At 49.7% G+C, this 6,000-nt stretch overlaps 1 protein-coding gene across 1 annotated transcript in view; it reads left to right on the plus strand.

Annotated features, from left to right (window-relative positions):
- The window catches only part of RAD51B (RAD51 paralog B), a 794,823-nt gene extending 791,061 nt beyond the window's left edge, over positions 1-3,762 (plus strand). The window contains exon 12 of the mRNA XM_054449787.1: positions 2,752-3,762. The gene's annotated coding sequence lies outside the window, so the exon portion shown is untranslated. The remainder of the gene's footprint in view (positions 1-2,751) is intronic.
- The last annotated feature ends 2,238 nt before the right edge of the window (positions 3,763-6,000 follow it).

Here is a 6,000-nt window from a genome sequence, read left to right on the forward strand (position 1 = left end):
CAGGTAGCTGGCGGCTGCAGAGTACTCCTGGGCAGGCTGCAGGGCCGTGGGTCAGCAGCTGAAGGAGCCACCTTTCATACCCTCCCCTCAGCATCACAGTTCCCGGGCACGAAACTCAGGCATCAGCACCTCAGCCCAGGCCCTCAAGGAGTGGGGTTAAGTGAGCATCAACAGAGCAGGCCCCCTTTGCCTCTGGGAGCCTCCTGGCTTCCCAACAAGTGCTGTTGCTGAATGAAGAGGAGGGCTGTCCACAGCAGTTTCCCCAGCCAAGGCTCTGGGCTCCAGCCCTGCTGGTCCCTCTTCCTCTGTCACCCATCAGCTCTGCAGCCAGCCCGGATACTCCCTTCTCCATGCTGTGGCCCCTCCTCCGGGGCCCCCACTTCTCAACCTCTGCACTGGTCTATCTGTCACTTACCTGCCTGGCTCCCTCAGACACCTCCAGCCATCTACCCTGAGACCTTGGCTGCTGATGTCCACTCTCTGGCCGCAGCTTCCTCCCCTCACCTGTCCCTTCTCCTGCGCTCACCCTGGCTCTTGTGCCCCCACCTCTCCCCCTAGAAGCTTCCCTGTGCTCCCTTGCCCGCCTGATCTCAGGCATTCAGCACTCTCACTCTCGACTTTCCCCAGGCCTGCCCCGAGGGCCCCTCATGGCCATCCACTCCATTCACTCCAAACCTTCGGCTGCCAGGCCCCAGAGGAGGTGCGGCTGCAGGCCCAGCACAGGCTGAGTCTGGCTCTCCCCTCAGGCCACTGTCAGTTGGCCACTGTCACTCTCCTCAGATGCCCCAGATCCCCACTTCTACCTTCTACCTGCAGAATCTCTCAGCACCCCCCTTACTGAGCAGGTCCAGGCCTTCCCACAGGGCCCCTGGAGTCTCCTCTCACCCCCCTCAGAGCTCTCTCACTCACACCACTACCCTTCCTTCCCTCGAGAGCAGAGGATGTCCCCACCTCCTTTGCAAAACTAACTTCCATACCTGGGTCCAAATGCAACAGCTCCTGTGTCTTCCACACCAAGTGGCCGCCGTCCTCAGCCTGGACCGGAAGCTGCGTGGCAGCAGGATCTCCAGTGCTTCCAGTGCACAGCCACAAGCATGGCGTCCTCTTCCTTGTCCTAAAAGGGCTTCCCTTAGACGGCTTTCTCTCAGCACACCATCTCTGCTCTTGTCCCCTTTATCACACACTTCTCATTGTGTCCTTTCACCTTCTTCTTCTCCAGCCCTGGCCATCGGCTGCTACTGAAGGCCATTCTCAGTGGCCTCCTCACGACAGTGGCCCAGGAGCCAACCCCCTAGCTGCCTCCTGAGAGTTTCTGGGCTTTCCACCCACCCTTTGCCTCCCCTCCATGGGTTCTCCTGGTGACTTCCTGCCAAGCTTCCATTTTCTTTCCATCCCCGTGCTTTTTACTTGCTCCTCTGCCCGCTGGGCCTCCCCTCCCAGCACATTGCTTCTATCTCCTCCGCGTCCACATCTTCAGCCAGTGCTTCCATGAGCCCCCGATTTCCAGCTCCCCAAATCCCCACATTTCTACCGGCCTACTCTGCTGGTCGTCTCTGCTTAGACACCCTGCAGAACTTCTCACGAAATTGAACTGATATCTCCTCCCCAAACCTCTCCTTCAGGCTACTTGTCTCTTCTGTATTTCTACCCTCCCCACTGCCCAGGCTCAAAACCCAACATTCTCTTCATCTCTTTCTTCTCTGTCTCCCTGCATGTCTGATCAGCCTTCAGATGCCTGAAGGAGCTTCTGCACTATTTTTCAGATCCCTCCCACTCCGGTGTTGCTATCTGAATTCAAACCCTTTCCTTCTCCTCCCTGGACCTTACCTCTCAGTCTTTGGGCCTCCCCTCCCATGGTTTCCCTCTCCTTGGACACAGAGCCCCTCAAAGTGGCCCATCTCCCTTTTAGAAACCCATTATGAGCTCCACATGTATGTGGCTCCCCTGCCAGGAACAGGCCTCCCGTGTCTTCCAGTACAACCTCACTGCCACCACTGTCACTCAGCAGATGTTGCCTGAGTCCCTGCTATGTGATATGTACCTGTGCTCACACCATAGCCACCTGCTGCTCACTCCCAGAGCTGCCCCTCTGCACCTGCCCAGTCTTCTGGTCCCTCTTTTGGTTCGCCTGTTTTATCTTCCAGAGACACCTCCTCTTCTTTACATCCATTTCCACCCATCAGCACCTTATTCAACCATACTCAAGGCCTACCTCCTCCAAAGGTGAAACCAATTTCTCTCCTGCCTCATTTTCCCTTAAAATACTGTTCGTTCCCTATTACAACCACATCTGAATGTGTGTATGTGTGTGTGTTTGTGTGTGTGTGTGTGTGTGTGTGTGTGTGTGTGTCATCTCCCTAGTTGTGTAAGCCTGCAGGCCATGAACAGTTATTATTCAATGTTGTTTCCTACACATCTTTAATAAAAGTTTGTTGCATTTAAATCAGATCTTATTCTCTCATTTCTTTTTTTTTATTTATTTTTCTTTTATTATTATTATTATTATTATACTTTAGGCTCTATGGTACATGTGCGCAACGTGCAGGTAAGTTACATATGTATACATGTGCCATGCTGGTGCGCTGCACCCACCAACTCGTCATCTAGCATTAGGTATATCTCCCAATGCTATCCCTCCCCCCTCCCCCCACCCCACAACAGTCCCCGAAGTGTGATGTTCCCCTTCCTGTGTCCATGTGTTCTCATTGTTCAATTCCCACCTATGAGTGAGATTACTCTCTCATTTCACAGTTGTTAGAACTGTGGCCAGAGTCAGCCCCAGGTCAGAATGCTGATCAGCAGCAGACTCACATCCCAGCCCTACCTTCCTGATACCTGATGCGGTGCTCAGAAAAACAAGGAATCTCAGGCTGTTACCCAGTGTCTCCATGTGCCCTCCACGGATGCACTCAACTGTCCTTTCTTCTGCTCTTCCTCCTACAAACTGGGCAACTGGAATCAGAACAGAGACTTTGGATGAGCATCCAGTGTTACCCAGCCTAGTTTTTCACCACAACTTCCAGATCTACATTTAACATCCAACAGCAACTATAATTCTACTTTCTGAACCTCCAGGGAAATTGCTTCCTTGTCCCTTTCAGCAAAGGATGTCATGGTTTTACAATGTCTCCAGTGAAAAACTTCTTCTCTACATCTTCCTCCCACTCCTACAACCCTTGATCCCCACGTGAGCGCTCATTTCCTCCAGCTGGGTCTTCTGCAGAGTGATTAGAGCTTCTGCCCTCCCTGCAGCATCTCTATTGTAAAAGGATTGCTGAAGCTTATTAAGTCTTGCAGCTCCTAGGAGGAAAGGTACCACGTAGAAATAAAACAAATCAACAAATAAGTGTGTTTTGTAGAAGTTGAATAGGACTCCACCTATCTGCATGAGCGTGCACACTGTGCAGTCACACAGGCAGTCTCAAATGGGAATTTGGAAAAAGCTAAGCTTTTTCACTTGAGAAAGGTTTACATAGTCTTTGCACCTGGGCACAGACAGCACAGGCTGTTCTCAGGACTCCCACCAGATTAGGCCTGGGACATCACAGAGCCTGTCAGGTCCACATATGCTTTCTAGTCTCCTTGCTTCCAGTCTAGCTGTGGCCTGACTCCAAGTCCAGTGTAAGATTTTTTTTTTCAGCAATAAGGAATCGGTTCATTCACCTGTACAAAAACCAGTGGGAGGATCATGCATGAAGCTCATATCCTTGCTGTGAATTTCAAAGGACTGGCTAAGTAAATAAAATTATCATGACAACCTGAGCTGGCATAGATTGCATTGATTGCTGCTAATAGCCAAAATGGACATTTTAAAAGTGCTCCACACTGCATTCTACACAACTTGGGACAGAAAAATAGCTGTTGCTATTAAGGAGCTGATGGTCTCCTTCAAGGGTAAGCTGGAACAGGCTGACCCAGGAAAAGGCACTCCCAGTTGAATGCTTTCGCTTGCGTGGGAAGTCCAGCTGTCTCAATGGGGCCCAGGAGACAGACTGACGAGGGACGAATTCCTGTGTTTGGGACTGGGCTTGAAAAGTCTCCTGTTTGTAACACTCAACTTGTAGAAGAGCAGAAAGAATTTCCAGCTGTCAACAGGATGAGGGGAGCCCTCCTGATTCTGTCTGGGGATGTGTTTGCACTCCAGAATCTGCTATCCTTCCTCTTGCTATCCTTCCCGGCTACCACATCAAACACCTGGTCCCATGGGCCAGCTCTGGAACAAGAGGACTCTTTGCCATCAAGGAATACAAGTGGCCAAAGGACAAATATTGTGTGATTCCACTTACATGAGGTACCTAGAGAAGTCAAATTCACAGAGACAGAAAGTAGAGTGGAGATTACCAGAAGCTGGGGTGGAGAGAGGGGAATGGGGAGTTAATGTTTTATGGACACGAAGTTTCTGTTTTTCAAGACGAAGAAGTTGTGGAGATGGATAATGGTTATGGCTGGACATCAGTGAGAATGTACTTAACACCACTAAACGGTACAGTTAAAAATCGTTACAGCGATAAATTTTATGCTATGTATATTTGACGATAATTTAAAAAAAAAAGGAAGGAAAAAAGAAAAGAAGGAAGGGAGGAAGGAAGGGAGGAAGGAAGGGAGGGAAGGAGGGAGGGAGAGGGGGAGGGAGGAAGGGGAAGGGAGGAAGGGGGAGGGAGAGAGGGAGGAAGGAAATGCAAGTAGGAACTCAGCCCTGGTCACAGCACTGCTGGGAAAAGATAGGTGACTCTTCATCCTGCTGTAAAGAGAGGTGTGTGTGTGTGTGTGTGTGTGTCCCTGCAGGAGTGAAAATGGACCCACAAACCACATGGTTAATGAGGTGAGCATACTGAACCAAGCTATTTAATATCTGGGCCTGCCCCATGACTAATAGTCCAGGTCATTCTGCATAATGCAGACCAATATAAGATTGTTAGTGGAGGCCAGACGTGGTGGCTCACGCCTGTAATCCCAGCACTTTGGGAGGCCAAGGTGGGCAGATCACCTGAGGTCAGGAGTTCAAGACCAGCCTGCCAAACATGGTGAAACCCTGTCTATACCTGTCTATACTAATAATACAAAAAAATTAGCCGGGCATGGTGACTCACGCCTATAATCCCAGCTACTTGGGAGGCCGAGGCAGGAGAATTGCTTGAACCCAGGAAGTGGAGGTTGCAGTGAGCCAAGATCACACCATTGCACTCCAGCCTGGGCAACAAAAGCAAAACTCTGTCTCAAAAAAAAAAAAAAAGATTATTAGTGGAAGTTGTTCTTTTTTTTTTTTTTTTTTTTTTTTTATTTGAGATGGAGTCTCGCTCTGTCACCCAGGCTGGAGTGCAGTGGCACGATCTCAGCTCACTGCAAGTTCCGCCTCCCAGGTTCATGCCATTCTCCTGCCTCAGCTTCCTGAGTAGCTGGGACTACAGGAGCCCACCACCACACCTGGCTAGTTTTTTAAATATTTTTAGTAGAGATGGGGTTTCACTGTGTTAGCCAGGATGGTCTCGATCTCCTGACCTCATAATCCGCCCGCCTCGACCTCCCAAAGTGCTGGGATTACAGATGTGAGCCACCACGCCCGGCCGGAAGTTGTTCCTTAAATGGCTAAGAGCCTTCATAATATTCTTGGGAGGGCGAGTGAGAGGCCATTTCTCCATAACTTGCTCAGAAGCACATTTTAGTTGTTCTAAGAATGACTCGATTTTTGGAGTCAGAGAGGTTGGGGCTAGAGTTTAGGGCCCGCTGTGAATGTGAACATACTTTTTTATAAACTGTAAAGTGCCTCGCTATGATCCTTTATTCTTTCAATTCAGCCTATGAGTGAAAGTTAGCAATAGACTTTAAAGAACTCATCTCCAGGAAAGTAAGCATAGATACTAAAATACAAAATTCAACCTCTACTCCCTGTTACATGATTTTTCAGGCCTCAGAGGCAGCCTGGTAGCAATCACAGCTAAGAACAAAGGTCCTAAGAGCTGGACTTTTTGAAAAAATAGACTCTGTAGCCTTTGTAGGGAG

This window comes from Pongo pygmaeus, chromosome 15, assembly GCF_028885625.2.
Source record: "Pongo pygmaeus isolate AG05252 chromosome 15, NHGRI_mPonPyg2-v2.0_pri, whole genome shotgun sequence".
Taxonomy (NCBI): domain Eukaryota; kingdom Metazoa; phylum Chordata; class Mammalia; order Primates; family Hominidae; genus Pongo; species Pongo pygmaeus.